This window comes from Brachycentrus maculatus, unplaced genomic scaffold, assembly GCF_059751285.1.
Source record: "Brachycentrus maculatus isolate JH-2025_06_01 unplaced genomic scaffold, ASM5975128v1 h1tg001048l, whole genome shotgun sequence".
NCBI classification, from domain to species: domain Eukaryota; kingdom Metazoa; phylum Arthropoda; class Insecta; order Trichoptera; family Brachycentridae; genus Brachycentrus; species Brachycentrus maculatus.
This window is the reverse complement of record NW_028281756.1, coordinates 126,182-144,856: the sequence shown is the minus strand read 5'-3', so window position 1 is coordinate 144,856 and position 18,675 is coordinate 126,182. Positions and strand designations below refer to the sequence as shown.

Here is an 18,675-nt window from a genome sequence, read left to right as displayed (position 1 = left end):
GCCCAGATTTCCATATTTTCATCTCAAAATACTTAATTTTTTATTTCTGTTGATATAATAAAGAAAATTGCATTTTTTCCCATTCAAACACGTATTTTTTTATCAAACATTATTTTAAAAAATAATGGTAGAAAAAAATTTTTCAAATAATTTTCAAGAAAGATCAAATAAATGAACGCTCACTTTTTTAAAAATAATTTTTTGTATGGAATAGGAAATCTTTAAAATTAAGTTATTAATTTTCATTCTATACCTAGTGGTGAAGTATGCAAGCCTATAGTCTCGTATGCACTTTTAATTATACTATGCATAAAATGTATAAAATGTTTTGTCCGCCTCCGTTGTGTAATGGTCAGCACGCTCGGCTACCGTTCTGGAGGTCCCGGATTCGATTTCCAAGGGGGGTGAAATAAACATAAGTGATTTTTTAACTGTAATATTTATTCAATATTACCATGGACTGGTACCTGAAGCGGAGGGCTGATCACCTTTCCTTCATGTGTAAACGATCAAGATAACACTGCGTTAATATGACACAGTGCCCTATGCACCATTGGGGTGCGGATAAGGGTTTATTATTATTATTATTATACATAAAATACAGTTAAAAATAAAATTTAAATAGTGAAATCGTGATTTTTAATCAAATGATTTATGGCGGAAATACCGTCTAAATTTAGACGCGTTAAAGTGTTGCCAAGAGAGGTAGAATGCAAATTGTTCTACACCTTAAATTATCTCTCAAGTTCCTACCCTTTTAGAACCTGAAATGTTATTACGCGGGATAAATTACGTTTCCTTCGCAGTACATCATTTTACAACTGTAATTAAACAAAGTACGCTGGAAATGCGATTTACGAGATTCGAATATGGTATTACTTATTTGGGAATGTTTTTCGTTAATTCTCAGGTTTTTAAAATGTTACAGAAAGGCATATTAAATCATATCTTTATCATAAGAACGGATGAGAATAATAATGTAAAGTGATTTAGTATGTACTTTCATATGATTATCTCTTCACTAAAAAAAATAAAGTATGTCATCAGTATAAGTACCTTTTTTTTACAGATGTTAAACTAAATGATTCTATTTTTTTGGGTTGAAAATCTTGGCGAAATTCTGAACCAGATTTTTTTTAATTACATAAAAGTTTACGTACGACAGAATATTAACAATAAATAAATTATTTTTGACATCTCATCAAAGATGAAGAAAAATATGGAAGTCTGGGCATTTACGGGGCTGACGACCGTCACAGGCTGGTTTAAGTGATCACTTTACACACGTGTAACATTCACCAATTCAGCCCATTATTGACAACCACACTACTCAAGCTCTTGGAAGTTCTATATACATGAACCAATTTTGAAACATGGTTCTTGAATCACTAGAACTTCACTAGAGACATCTATTGGTGAGATGAAAATAAGCTTTTGTTGAGCAGAAACTCTTTTGTAAATATGTGAGGCCCGAATCCTGGATTATAATCACATACATGAGAAACGCCAGAAGATATCATTTTCATTTTTATTATTTTAACTTTTAATTTGACCAGATAATTTACATACAATATTTTCAGTGTATCCAAATACTTGTTCACAAAATCTGGATTATCTCCAATTTGGAGATAATCCAGATTTTGTTAGCAAGTATTTGGACACACTCAAAATGTTGTAGTTAAGACTTATTCAACTTATTTATTACGGGTAAAAGTAATATCATAAAAAGTGATCGAAATTCCGAATTGGTGCATTCTTGCATAACAGAGTTCAGTCCAAATTTACTTTGCTGGATTCCTATGATAATTCTCAATATAATTCAAGTTGAAGTAACACAATACGTGGTTCACCGTTTGATGGAAACTGAATTGTGCCAAAAACAATTTAACAAGCGGGTAGCATTTCCTAGCTACTAACCAACTAATCTATGAGCAAAGCCAAAGTTGTACAATTGTTTTGTGGCAGAATACATAGCATAAACAATGCACCGAGTACACTTGATGTACCATACATTGCACAGAATGCAATTTTATTTCTAAATTTGGCCATTAAACAAAACGTAAAATTAAAAAAAAATAGTGAATACAAATTTGTGTTGAGAAATAATGGATGTTATCTACTAGAAGTTGTACATATCCAGGTTGGTTAATATTACTTTTTCTTATAATCTATTGTGACCCGTTTTTCGATGCATTTCATTTTCAAATACCGTATATCAGGATATGTCTTAATTTTCGAGGACAGCCTTGGGACGTTGAAGGAAGAAGAGGGAGTGAGAGCTGTCTCTTATTTTAATTTAAAAAAATATCAGTGGGTACGAAGACAATGATGGTATTTACCAAGTGAAACTTAGATTGAAAATGCAAAGATATTAGATGACAACTACTACCAAGTAACTGCTGAATCAATCAATGTAATGAATCAATTCGTAAACGTTAAAAATATTTTTAAAAATTCAAGAGGTGTTTTATTGGTCAAATAAGGAAGAAATGTTATATCGAGATAAGGATTATCGATAAAATTAAGAAAGCTGTGTTGAGACGGTTTAGACACGTGGAAAATATGAGTGAAGAAAGAACGGTTAAAAAAAATTTAGTTGGAAAAAAGCAGAGGAAGACTTTAAAAATTCTTATATTCAACGTTCTTGTTTGGCACACAACAATGAATTTAGCTTTATTGGTTTCACAATAACTAAACTATTTACACTAAAAATATGGTAAACACACATCCATCGATTTAACTTCTCTGATAAATAAAAACTTCCACTGCCTATTCCAATTCCTTTGAATAATATATATTTAATTTTTTGTTTTTGTTACTGTTAACGCTCATACTGCGAAAACCTGTAATTGGAGCTTTTTTCAATAATTAAGGTGTATACTTATATGTTATTGTTCTCTGTTGGTTTTCCAAATAAAATAAAATAAAAAAAAATATTTTTTTTCTTGAAAAACTGAGGAAAACTTAGCACGATCAGGTTTGTCAAATACTTGAAAGCAGCCAAAAGCAGGTCAGGAGTCGAAGTATGTATGTGAGAGGAGATGTGTGAATGTAAAAAAGGCGAAGAATGTTTGCAAAAACAGAATCGTATGGCGTTATATTATCTCTACCTACCCCTGCGGGGAACAGCGTGATGGTTAGTTAGTTAGTTTATATTGTAATTTATTGACTTCACAATTCGACGTGGATCGAATAAAAAAGCTTACTAATAAAAAATATATACCAGGAGTACAGAATCTAATAGAAGTAACGTAGAATTGTAAAAATTGGTTAGAAAAATAATTCTGGCCAACTTTACTTGTCATATTACATTCTGTGCGCCGCCGCCCGCTCCCCATAGTGCTTTGTCACGTACCGAGCTTTCGGGGTTGTGCACAATCAAAAGGAGATAAGTTAAGATAATGATGTTAGATGTTACTCGACAGAGCAGTAATTGAACACAGTGCGCTAGTAGTCAGGAAACCAAATACGATGTGGATTACAAAATTTAATCATTATTTCTCCACCAACCAATTTTATACCTCGTAGTCATGTGAGATAAACCAAAAAGAAAAGTATTTAAGTGACCAAACATTCACATTTTAATGGTTTCTTTAATATCTTGAATGTTTTTTGCAGATACTTTGTGGCACATTTTATAAATTTTATAAAATAAAACAACTTTGTTTTTAACCACCTTTTATTGGTACACTTTTTCCAACCGGTTTCGACAAGAACCTTGTCATCATCAGGGTTTATGTACTAATTCTAAAACATTAGTTAGGTAATAGTTAATTACCCTTACCATAAGATGCCAAAAACATCCACGCACTCCGTACACCATATGAAAATGTGATTTAAAAAAAAAAAACGGGAAAAAACTCTTAAATGTTTCTTCAATGTTTAATTAAATTTGAAAAATGAAATTAATTAACAGTATATTATAAATTAATCTATTACACACTGCATTATTCACCCAGTGGATGATATATTTTAAAAATATTATAGGTGTATCAATTTGAGATGAAACATCTATTGTTTTTAAATGAAAGAAGATGCAAGTCTAAGTATCCCAGAGATTATGAACTGGAATTTGGCTATCAAAATTTATTTTGACATGCGTTTTTGCATTATTATCTTTGTGATATGGTAATACAATACTCTTCTTTTCATTTATCATTCACTTTGTGTAAATTAATTTTTCCATTAGAAATAAGTAAAGCAATTAATAAAAATCCACACATTGTTGCTGTCTCGCTTCCACACAGTTGTGGCGCGCAGTAGTTAGAATGAAATGAATAAAATATCAGATAGATTTTTTAAGTTTTCTGTTTTTCATAGAATGTATAGTCCAAATGGCCACTAATGGACCGTAAATACCTACACTTCCATATTTTTCTTCATCTATATCAAAATGCACATGTTCTCGAACTGTTTGCGACTTCTTTGCCTGTTTTCTAACTATGCACAAAAAAATATGACCATTTTGAAAAAATTATTGCTAATTTAAAAATTTAAAAATACCAGGAGCACAGCGTTTGATGTAGGTACATATTGAAAGGTTATTTTTTTACGATTTGTGGAGAAGGTTTTAGAACTTAAGAAGCCGCTAGCGGTTATCTCTACCGTACGATCTCATAAAAACTATCCACTTAACCAAGAGCAGTAAATTCACACTCCATTACGCATAAAAGTAATTCGTTTTCGACGATGAACCAGTTTTTTTTACATGAAAATCGACACTACGAAAATAATGAAAAAAAATCATTAAAATGTTAATTTATAGGATGGGTAAATTACATAAAATGGGGAGTTAAAAAGATGCTTTCAAAAACTCTATCGCCAATATTTAATACCAAAAAATAATCTTTTAAGATTTCATATTTTAAAAAGCCTTTTAAAATATGCTCAACAGAATGAAAAGGGAAATAATGATATAAAAAGTGTCTAAAAAAATACCAATTTAAAAATTTATATTTTAGTACATTTTTTACTAAAATGGAAAAAAATCTATGTTCCTTCGGGGTCAACTATTGAAATTCATAAAAAAACATTAAGTTTATTATTTATTTTTAGACATCTCATCAAAGACGAAGAACAATAAGTTTGGGTATTTACGGGGCTGATGACCGTCATAGGCTGGTTTTAGTGATCACGTATATGGTAAACGTTTAACATAAAATAGTATGTAAATAACTCCTATGATTGGAGATAATCCAGATTTGTGAACAAGTATTTGGAAACATTAAAAATTTATTAAGTTTATTAACCTTTTCTACTTTTGACACTTTTATTCTAACCGGTCTCAAGCAAAAAACTCATCCTCTTTGGGAATGTAAATATACATATATTAAACGTTAAACTTACAATTTTTAAGTTAATTTGTGCCTAAAGAAGACAAAATGTTTGTCGACATCGTTTGGGATAAAATTATTAAAAATGGGAGTGATAAAAACAATGTTGTATTTTTTATACAAAAAAAAATGTTAAAAAAAAAATATGAAATGTGTCATGAATACGGTTTTGTATTAACACAAGTATGTCGGGGTTCATAAAAAATGAATTAAGATTAGAAAGTTATTATAGTGACTGAAGTATAGTTCTTAAGTTACATATTTATTATTTATCAAAATGACATGTTCCTTCGATGATCTTTGATCACAGCATAAACATTAAAATATTTGAAAATTTATAACTAACAAAAACTAACTAACTAACCACCACGCCGCTTCCCCGCAGGGGTAGGCAGAGAGAATAAAACGCCACACCACTCTGTCTTTGCAAACATTCTTCGTCTCTTCCACGTTCATGCATCTCCTCATACATACCCGCCGATTGTTACGACTCCTAACCTGACCACTTTCAAGTATTTGGCATATCTGATCGTACCATGTTTTCTTGGTCTTCTCTGCTCTTTTTTCCACTTACATTCGCCTCATAAATTTGTTTTACAGTTCTTTCCTCACTCATTCGTTCTACATGTCCAAACCATCTCAACACACCTTTTTTAATTTTATCGATTATGCTTATCTCAGCTTTGCATTTCTTCCTTATTTCACTATTCGCACATCTATCATATATAAAATTTATAAATATCATACATAAAAATTTATAAATATTTATATATATTAAATACTAAATCCAATTTTCATGGCACACTGTACAACCGACGTGTATCCTCTGAAAGAAAACTCAATTCAGTATGAGAATAAACACGGTACACGGTACTCAACAAATAATGGCCAGACGCAAACATAACAAGTTTTCTCTTTACACAACCCAGAAAACGGAAGATAAATTTTAAATCCTTTGTAAGAAAAGAAAATTGACTTTCTTCGAGTTACACGAAGCTTTTCATTCCATATTCAAGATGTAGAATTATGCAAATCATTGCGGTAAAAATGACGAATCTCGAATTTGAAATTATTCAATGTCGACGAAAATTTATAAGGTTAATTGATTTGAAAAAAAAATAACAATGTTAAATGACTCGTTTAACAGGATGGATTTCATGATAGTTAATTTTTTAATATAGTTAAATTTTAAAGTGACAATGAAAATTAATCTTACTTGACTTGGAAAAAAAAGATAGTTTGAAGATTCCATATGTTCTACATGTCGAAAAAAAAGATTAATTGAGTATGTTTTGATTAAATGATCCTATATTTATATATTTATAGTGATTTTTGGAAAGATTTTATTTATAAAATATAGTTAATGCTATGAACATGATATTTTGGCAAAGAATTAAAAAAAAACGAAATTTAGTTGGATTTTATGTATTGTACGTAAATAAAAATAAAAGTAAAGATATAAACCTGTAAAATTATATATAATATAAATAATTATTAGGGAAAATATTTCATTTATACGACACAAGACATTTTGACAGTAAATTTGAAAAAACTTTTTGTGGATTTAATGTGTAAAAAATATTGAAATAATAATTCAATGTAAAGTGTTATTATTTTAAATAATAATGGATTGGATTTACCATCATTATATTTGTAATTGAATTAGTTACAAATTAAAAGTTACCAATAATATTTTGATATGGGTTAGTTGTGCTTAATAATTTATACGTGTCCGGAATCGAAGGGTATAATATACATATTGTCAAATTAGTCGATTCTAAAATGGATAACCTGAATAGTCTTTCATGGAAAAAAATAATTAAGCCAATTAAATGTATTTTTTTAAAAATATTAATTTTAAAACGAATATTTTTCGATACATTTAAGCTTTTAAAATAATTTTAAAAGTTTTACAGATTTATAAGGTTTAATGTTTATCATTTTACCGCATTCATCGTTTGAATAACGCTGCATATTTAATATATTTTGTCTGTTTTTTACATTCTTCTCGATTTTCTCAATTTTGTTACATCATCGTCGACAGTATTACAACGTGTGGGATAAAAGCTATCGAAAGCTTGTGCGACACAAGGTTGACAGAGAAAGCTGAAGAGGTCGATATTGATGAAGAGGAGCCGCTGCCTGTATTTTCATTTTCAGAAGTATTGCACACTCTTTGAAAGACTGAAAATTTTCTACTACGCATATTCAATAACCGATGCCGAAAAAAATGTTAGTTGCAAAGTCTAAAATCTACTATTGACTTATGGAAATAAAACAGCAAAAAAAACAAATGTCGATCACAGATTATTTATAATGCACTTAAGTTAAATATTTTTTAGTTCTGATCAGATTTGTATTATTAAACTTACACCTAAAACTTGTCATCTACTTAAATTTTTAACGTACCAATGATTGTGTAGATTGGGAGGACGGTATCTTTACTCAATCGTATCTCCTTGTGGATAGACCTCTTAATCCCTTATTCATCGTTTTACCACATTCATAGTTTATTTCAATGGGTCCCTTTAAAAATTATAGATAGAGGTTTTACTGTATATATATATAGATCTAACGAAAAACACAAAAGAGATAAACTGATCTAGCGGGCGTATCTCTTCAACGTTTTTTTGTTGAATCCATCCATGATTGATGCACAAATTTAACAAGATAAGTAAATTTAACCCAACCAAATTCTCCGCCCTATTTTTTTATGCAACAGGGATGAACGAAATACGTTGAACTACGTACAACCCAATTGAGAAAAACGTTTTGAGGTCATTTAGCATTCTCCTTTTACCCCACCCCTTCGGTATTACATTTTCTTGTTTCCTTCCGCAAACTGCCAATTCATGTATACGATATTAATCTAAATATTTTTATCAAGTCTGTCATTTTGGAATTCGCATATGAAAAAGATGTACAAACTTCCCTTATGCCCTACAAAGGCTTTCTGAGCCCTCAAAAGCCTTCAGTGTAGTAAGGAAAAGAAAGGATGTTTATTTTTACTTTTTCAATAGGCTCGAACATCAACCAAACATGTTTATTTTTAAATTTTGGATGGTGAAAAAATCATAAATATTTTCAAGAAATCGATTAGTTTATATTGTTCTCAATATTATTAATATTTACAGCATTTACTTTGTGGTTAGTCATTTTTACTTATTTATTTTTTTACAAAAATAAAATGAGTACATAACCACTCACCGAGATTTTTACGTCTACCGGTTTCAAGACGTACCCATCTCTTCGTCAGGACAATCACTAACACAGCATGCAAACAATACTACCCTTCACCACCATAGCACCATTTACACACTCAAAACTACACAAAATGATTAATTTATTTCTAACTAAACTACGATTAATTTTTTTCGAATATAAAAACGATTCTACTGTATGTATGTTCTTAGCCCAAAGGTAAATATAAACCATTTTTTTCATATTAAATAAATAATTTATTATTTTCATCATATCGTTAACTGAATTACACAATTCTTTTTAATGTCTGTATCACTTCACACTTGACCTTCATACTTAACCAAAAATATATATATTTTTTTGATAAATAGATTAAAAGCTTGTTAATTTTAAACAGTTGATAGAAATAAAATAATTACGACTTGTACGAAGGAACTGTTAAGTGTTACATGCTAGTTCTTTGACGATAAATGATGCGTTAATTGCGTCATGTGTGATATAACAATAATACCATCAGTGCACAGGATATATGCGTAATCGAATTGTGATTTCTTCGGTACAACTATTTAAAAGTTAGGGTATATTTCACTCGCAGATTTTGAAAAAGAATAACGTAAAAATATTTTTTATCAACGTATTGAAGCATTAAAAGGCAAAATGTCTATTAGTACTAGTATATGACAAATTTCTTTATTCACAAATATTCCCCATTCGTGAAAATAGCCTTTTTAAACCGGCTATGCCAACTGAAGGCTGGAGGACTTTCTGAATTCGACTGAAACAATAGACAATGAGTCTATCATTTTGTTGTTTGTTCAATATTGTTTTTGTGTTTTTCAATTTCAGTTTTATTTGTTAAAAACTTTTTCAAAATAGTTGTATTTGTTAAATACAACTGTTTTGAAATAGTGGTTTTCCCATGTAAAACTTGAATTAAAAATGGATACGTATTTACCACAAAGTGACTGCCGAATCAGTTCTTCTTTAAACACTTTTCCACACCCAATGGTGCAAAAGGCACTGCATCACATAAACGCAGTGTTATCGTGATTGTAAACACATGAAAGAAAGGTGATCAGCCCTCCACTTTAGGTTGGGGGTGCAGGTATCCAGAGTTAAATTAAATAAATATTGGAGTGAAAAAAAACACCTCAACTTATTTGATCCCCCTTTGGGAATCGAACCCGGAACCCTCAGTACTAACGATTGGAGGCGAAAATTTTATTATTTTAGTTTTACTTGATAAATCCCACTTAGTTATAAATATTGGAATTGTTTTTATCCAAGTAAAACTTTGGTTAATAAATGGATATTTATTTTTGGACTCTTTTATTTTTGGTACTTTCTTTTTATTTCGAATACATTTTATTTTTTTCTCAACTCTCTTCTATGGAAATAATCCGGTCCTTATCTTAATCCGGGTTACTTTATTTTTTCACCCTCTATGGTCGACTGTACTATGAAATACTCTCACAATACCGTGCTCGAATGCTTATGTTAGGTATCTGTTTATAAAAAAAGTGAATTCGCCCACAAAAAAACGGTGTGTATTTGATATTTGACATTTGTTGAGCAAATAAATTTCATTTCAGAAAAAAATAATTTTCGAGCTTTTTAACTCGTTCAACCCTTTCCAGGAAATGCTAATGTTCAACCCCCAAATCGATTTTGAAGTGGCGACAATCAAACGTTTTTTTTCTGTTAATTAAAGACTCCTCTGTTTCCGAAAGGTACATAAAATCATGAATAACAAAGCAATTATGGTAATTCGAATTAATTAAAGTTCATTGAATATTTATTGGGCTGTTTAGGCTTTCAACATATATTTTTTGTTCAATCAATCTACCAAGATATCAGTTTACTAAGAAAGAATCAAAATAAATGTATACAGACAAACATTTTTGTCCATACGGATGAAATATCGGTTTTTCACTTCAAATTACACGTTTTGCAATACAAATTGGAAGCCTTACAAAAAAATTAGACGCTTTACAAAACCATTGGACGTTTTACAAACCACATTAGACGATTTACAAATAAATTAGACATTTAACAAAACAAAATGGACGCCTTAAAAATCGAATTGGACGTTAGTTACATATTTTTTTTTTTTAAAGTTAGAATTTAAAAAAATATATTCATAAAAGTACAACATATATAGTCAACGTGAACACCTGCCTATATTTATTATTCTTAAGACTAGCAAGAGCGTAAGTCGTCAAGTTGGTAAGCCTGCGAGGAGGGCTGTCATAATCTGTGCGCGAGATGTGTACTGATGTCTTCAGACTACTTTGAATCATGAGTAATCATTCCATCATTATTGACCATAAACCGATGAATGATAAGTGTCATTTAAATCTAACCCTGATTTTGAGGGTCCACTAAGATATAAGAATTTAAAATAAAATGAGAAAAATGTTTCGCCATGTAAGGGCATTATCAAACTATGAACAGTTTGAAAATGCCCTAATTGTAAACAATTGTCGCGAATTGAATTTTACATTTTATGTTTTGAAAAATAAAATATAAATCTTAGTAGACTTTAAAAATCAATGTTTGATTTTAAAATTTAAAATATAAATTATGGAGTTTTATAAATTAAACGCCAAATCAATAAATACGATTATTAAATTACCATACCACAAAGTTAACAGTTCTTTTAGTATACCAAATAAAACAGGTATATTATTGAGTTTTTTTCTCATATTACTACAAGCAAATGTAATAGTACCTACGTTAATATTTTGATTCCTGAAATATTTAAACTCAGGTGCTGTTGGGATTTTCAGTAAAAAAATCTCTTTACCGTTATTATTGAAAACATCATAAAGTTATCCATTGTTTCAATTTATGGTATTTTGTGAAATGTTTACCAACAAAGTTGTCGTGTATTTCTCCGCCGCGTTCTCTCTGCTGTTCGTGAAATGGAACTAGCACAACAAATGAAAAACAATATTGTGAAATCCATGATATTTCAGGAATACTGAAGTTTTAAACCTTTATAACGAAACGCTAAAGACTTGACATTTAGCTTCAAAATTGAATATTATAATATAAATATATTGTTTTTTCCACGTATATTTTATTTACAACATTTTGAGTGTGTCCAAATCCTTATTCACAAAATCTGGATTATCTCCAATTACACGAGTATTTTTCATATTATTTTTTGACATCTCATCAAAGATGAAGAAGAATATGGAAGTCTGGGCATTTACGGGGCTGACGACCGTCATAGGCTGGTTTAAGTGATCACTTTACACACGTGTAACATTCACCGATTCTACCCATTATTGACAACCTAACTACTCAAATTCTTGGAAGTTCTATATATATGAACCAATTTTGAAATATTGTTCTTGTATCACTAGAACTTCACTAGAGACATCTAGTGGTGAGATGAAAAGAAGCTTTTTATTGAGCAGGAACTCTTATTTTATCTGGTCAAATTTGTACACATACAAAATATTGTAATTTTAATCTTTCTTTAAAATTACGATTAAATAAGGAGATCATTTTATCTGATCAGATAAGTATGATAATTACGACAAATTGTTCAAATTTGAAGACGCAAGGGAAGGAAAATTACAAACCCCTAGGCATTTCTTGCAGATAGGGGTTCATTGATGATATTATGATATAGGTCAAACCAAAATTGGGCTTATGCAAAATGCTTTTGTCAGGCCCTTGATCTCTTCTAGTTATTAGGATTTCTTTACATCTTCTCGATCGTATGTACTCCTGGCATCATTAGAATGTTCGCCACTTAATAGAATTTCAGAAATTTGGTCCTTTGTAATTTTCAGAAGCCTTTAAAATGTAGTAAGTACTCCCTTTTCCATATAATACATATATTTACCCCTTGATCATCCTCAAACTGCGTCTCAAGAAGAATTACATGTAATTATAAAAGTTTATAACGACGCACGTAACCATTACGCTGCTTTCCCGCAAGGATAGGCAGAATTGAATGCCACACCAATCTATCTTTTGCAATATTAGTCTCTTTCACGTTCGTGCATCTCCTTATACATACCCACTTGACTACCTTCAAGTACTTGCAATACTTGATCATGCCAAGTTTTCCTTGTTTTTACTCTTGATACATCACTCCTAGATCGCTCACTCCTTTCAAGAACGTCATAAATCAAAAATCGAAAATTTTCAGTTATATATATTTTTTTAGAATGCCCAGAAAATGTACTATATCCTAGCAAAAGAGGCATATTTTTAACTTAATATTTACCCGCTACAGGGCAGAAAATGTTGTTTTTGCATTTTGAAGAAAATGTATTGTTTAATAGTTATTTTTTTAAAAACTAAATATTTTTAAATGGAGAAAAAACCTTCAGGTTTTGCCTAAAAAGATCTGTTGCACAGTAAAAAGTTCAAAAAGTGTCTTGATATTTATTTTTAATAATTTGAACTTTTTACTGCGCAACAGATCTTTTTAGGTAAAACCTGAAGGTTTTTTCTCCATTTTAAAAATATTTAGTATATTTAAAAAATAAGTAAACAATACCTTTTCTTCAAAATGTAAAAACAACACTTTCTGCCCTGTAGCGGGTAAATATTAAGATAAAAATATGCCTCTTTTACTGGGATGTAGTATATTTTCTGGGCATTTTAAAAACATGCACAACTGAAAATTGTCGATTTTTTATTTATGACGTTCTTGAAAGGAGTGAGCGATATGTACATGACAGTTTATTTTATTTTTAGATTACTCAAGTGAAAAGCTCTAATGGGAATGTAATTTTTTAAATTTTATTATATTATGCTATTTTGGTTAAATATTCTGTTAGTTTTTCAATAAATAAATCAAATAAAAACAACCCAACTTAACTATGAAGAAACTAAACTTATGTATTTTATTACTATCGCTCAAATTATTTTCAAAACATACTGTAGGTTCTCGCAAAAACCCACGATCAACTTTGTGTTAACATTTCTTAAGAGGTACATTTATTTCCAAATATTTAATAAATTTTCAAGCGCACGAAAGCCTTGTTAATTAATTCCGCAAATTTTCTGTATTGGAAATCCATTCAAAACTGCGAACATTATTAATCCACCGCCACTGAACAGGTTATTCTGAGCAGTCAAATAAATTTACCCTCATCAAAGCAAGCTTAGCCACGGATGTAGAAAAAGAGTTGGGTTGTGTAATATCAACATGAGTATATTTTCGAACCTCTCATAGATTCGATCATTTATTTGACAAGCTAACCGATATGTTTGATGTTGATTCTAAAGATCTATTTCAATGAATTGGAATGAGCAAAACATTTGTGTACTTTTGTATATTCAAATCGATTCGTTTGGGTTTTAACGCTTTTTATTTGCCCTTATTTATATGTGTGTTGCCTACTTTCAAAATCCGCCAGATCCAATTTTATAAGATTTTTAAATAAATACTCTATGGGAATGCTAACTGTGGGTTTCATTGTTAAAATACTTATATACCTGGAAACCCTTCTAAAAGATACTTAAAAACAGCTTTGTATTTCAAATTCCGCCATATCCACGACTCTTGCCTTCTGACCCATATCGGCCAATCAGAGAGCGGGGATAGGTCAAAAATTAAGATGACGTTATTTTCGGTTTGTGTCTCGTGTTTTTTTTTTAATATTGAAAAAAAGGGAAAAATTCTCTTTTTCATAATATTTTTTCTTAAGATAGACTAATTTTTGAAACATAAATGTTAACCGTAGAATTTTGCATTTTTTTGTAAAATCGACTTACATGGATCTGGCGCATTTTGAAAGTAGGCGACACATAAACAAACTTGTGTTTTCAAACTTTTATACGATTTATTCATTTTTTGATAAACAAATAATATATTTGTTTATTTATGGGTCGAACATAAACATTCAAACCGTTCATATATTAAATTATTTATTTGACAAGAAAATCGATAAACCTGATGTTGACACTTAAGATCTGAACCTTTCAAAGATTCAGTAATTTATTTGACAAACAAAAATGTATATTAGGTTATTTTGAAGATTTTTGAACAATGAATCGGAATTAACAAAATATTAATTCATATTGTTTTTTGACATCTCATCAAAGATGATGAAGAATATGGAAGTCGGGGCATTTATCTTTGATGAGATGTCAAAAAATAATATGAAAATAACTCATGTGATTGGAGATAATACAGATTTTGTGAACAAGTATTTGGACACACTTAAAATGTTGTAAATAAATTATCTGGTCAAATTATTATACTTTTTTACTTACATCTACAAACATATATAAGAACTTTAGAAATAATAACTCTTTGATTAAGTGGATCAAAATCTGAAATTCGTGAACATAAATTGGGGCATACTACATTTGATTACTAAAATAAAAACTACCATTTATAGTTTTTTTTGACATACATTTATTTGACTAGTGACCGGGATAAAAAAAAGAATAATTAAAAAATTTAACACTTAGAATCAAAAGCGATAATTTACCTTACCTTTACTTGTACCTTTTTAATACACTTATATTATCATAAATTGAAATGTCTAAGAAGAAAATTTCTTGTCTTAATCAGTAAAGAGGTTTTGATATGAGAAAACCGAAAAATATAGGTGTGGGTCTTTCGTGATTTGTGGCTCAAGCATTCCTTTATGGAACTTAATACATGGTGTCATTTTAATAAATTGGGGTCCATCTACCCTCACTCAGAACCTTAAAAGCCTTTCATAATTTTCCGAGATATTTTCCGTGAATTTTAGAATTTACTCTGCTTACACGAATTCTTTGAGACGAATTTTAATAGGAAGATTCCACGTTTTCATTAAAAAAGGGTTACTACAATATACGTACAAATTAATGTTGTTTAAGTATGTGCAAACGATAAAATTAATGATAAAATTGTGAGCACAGCACCGTACACGTGATAGAAGTAAAACTACTTTAAATAAAGAGAATAACAGATTTTATGTAAGAGACAGACACAGAGAGAGAGAGAGCATTTAAAAAAAATACAAAATTTCAATAAAAAATATATTATTTTAATTCAATATCAACACTGTCATTTATTGGTGCTTTAATTGGTAATTCTGATATTAATGGTTTGTGATAAATAATATATAAGATATATGTCCGTGCACGTCAAACGTTATAAATGAACAGCTGAGGTACCGAGGGTTGTGTAAGTAATATTTATAACTAAATTTTACCAAACCTAAGGAAACAACAACAAAATCAGAAGCTACAGTAATTTCTTCTCCGTTATCTAGAAAATATCGAAATGACGATCCAGTAATGGAAATTACTCATCGTCAATATTGTATCTGTGACTTATATATCGCTCACTCCTTTCAACAACGTCATTTATCAAAACACTTGATTTTTCAGGAGATTATTTTTAAAGCGTAAAAATATAATAAAATGGATTAAAAATAAATATCAAGCCACTTTTTGAACTTTTTACTGTGCAACAGATCTTTTTAGGTAAAACCAGAATATTTTTTCCTCCATTTGAAAAATATTAAGTTTATTTTAAAAAAATATTAAGCAATACCTTTTATTAAAAATGAAAAACAAAATTTTTTGTCCTGTAGCGGGTAAATATTAAGTTAAAAATATGCCGCTTTTGCTGGGATATAGTACATTTTATGGGCATTCCGAAAATATGCAGAACTGAAAATCGACGATTTTCGATATATGACGTTGTTGAAAGGAGCGAGCGATATATTATGTATGATTTAAAATAAAAAAAGTTTTTTTTTCAATATGCTCAAATTCAACATTTTGAAATTCTGACAAAGCATTTTCTTTTTGCTTTGCATTTCATCTCAAGATTGCAGTGTTTGCTGTTCAGTTAGTCAGCCTGAAGGGGTTGCTATGAAAATCAAACACAGAGGAAACCGGTGCAATCAAATACTGAGTTAACTGCACAGAAAATCAATTAATTTCCTCCATTATTCTCTAACAGTTCTGCTGCTTCTAAATGCTTCTCACTCATTTCTCATACTTCACTTAATACTCCAGTTAACTAAGGTAAAGATTCTGGAATTTTCAATTGTCGTTTTAAATAAAATTAATCAATGCAGAAATATATTCATTGGTCTATGCAAAAGATGCAAATAGACAACAAATAGTAAAGTATATATTTACATAGGTAGATTTTAAATTATTAAAACAAAACCCTTCTTTAAGGCCACTTACAGGGTCTGTCGCTCACTCCTTAAAACAACGTCATAAATAAAAAAACCTGATTTTTCAGGAGATCGTTTTTAAAGTTTAAAAATACAATACAATGTTTTAAAAATAAATATCAAGCCACTTATTGAACTTTTCAGTGTGCAACACATCTTTTTAGGTAAAACCTGAATGAAAACCTGTAGCAGGTAAATATAAAGTTAAAATTGTGCTGCTTTTGCTGGGATATAGTATATTTTCTGGGCATTCCGAAAACATTTAAAGGGGTGAGCGATACATTTATGTATTCATAAATATATATATATATATATATATATATATATATATATATATATATATATATATATATATATATATATATATATATATATATATATATATATATATATATATATATATATATATATATATATATGTATATATATACACATATATATATATATATATATATATATATATATATATATATATATATATATATATATATATATATATATATATATATATATATTGTAGTAAATATACGTTTATATTAATAAAAAAACCTTTGTTTTTCCAGGATTTCATCATTCAATACTTAACCTTTTACTTACTATTACTTACTTAACTTACTTACTTCATATTATTAGGTTAACGATACCCACTTGAATAAGACTTTAACAAAGTTCCCTTATTTATAATAAAATGTCAAAAATATAAGCAAAATTAACGTTGTTTTATTTTACATACACACATTGTATTTATTACGTACGTTATTTCGTTATGATAAGAAATAACACGAAGACTTAAAACATTCGTGTCAAATTCATCTTCCAGCATCATCCATCACTGTCATCCGTTTAATTAAAAGATAGGCCGCGTTAAATATGTACATTTAAAAAATACGTGCTTTTATAAATAATTAACAGTCATAAATAAAAACATAGATGTCGCTACATATGTTTATAAAAAAAGGATAAAAGGTTTTTGAACTGGTTGCACAGAGATTCGTAATTATGTCAAATAAATTTTTATTAACCTTCCTCACATTCAATATTTTACAAAAAACGTGACTTCACCAACCAAACCAAAAGGTGACTTCAACGTTATTTTTTAAAATGTTTGATCGTTATTTATTTAATGCTAAGCGAACTCTGATAAATTATTATTTCTTAAACAGTATTCATGTTCCCTGATTTTGGTCAAACCAATATATGATCTTCCATATTCATGGTTAATTTATATTTGATATATAAATAGTTTATATATCAAATGATCAATGTGCAACAGATCTTTTTCGGTAAAACCTGCCTGAAACCTGAAAAATATTTAGTATATTTAAAAAATACTTAAACAATACCTTTTCTTCAAAACCTTTTCTGCAAAAACAACACATTCTGCCCTGTAGCGGGTAAATATTAAGTTAAAAATATACCGCTTTTGCTGGGATATAGTACATTTTCTAGGCATTCCGAAAACATACAAAACAGAAAATTGACGATTTTTGATATGTGACGTTGTTGAAAGGAGTGAGCGATATCGATATGTCTGTATGTTTTTAAATGTTTTAAACTTCAAACACATCTTACTTTTAATTTTTGTTTTTGAATGTGCTTTAAAGGAAATTCAAATTGAACAACGGATTTAACCATGCCTTGAAATAATTCATTTAGCGTCCTTTTTTGTTATTCTGCCTAAATTTATTTGAGTCTTCCTAAATGTTAATTCGATCTTATTTAATCTGAGTCACGAGGATTACCCTGTTTATCCTTTGTCGTAAATATTTTCCGGTATAAGTAGGGAAATATATTTTTTTTACAAAGCGTCCTTTTACACATCTTCTTTCGTCTTCTCACATCTACGCCAAGCGCCTGATACCTCCATCAATTTTCTTAAATGCTTTTTCATCATCGGTAAGGGTGCCTTTAAGAGGAAAATATTACTTCTGGTGTGATTCTCGGTTATGCCCACTTGCTATTTTCTATCTGATCATTTT

The 18,675-nt window shown here is 29.4% G+C and overlaps 1 protein-coding gene across 1 annotated transcript in view; it reads left to right on the top strand.

Annotated features, from left to right (window-relative positions):
* The window catches only part of LOC148299619 (neuropeptides capa receptor-like), a 107,124-nt gene that overhangs the window by 68,588 nt on the left and 19,861 nt on the right, over nucleotides 1-18,675 (top strand). The window lies entirely within an intron of this gene.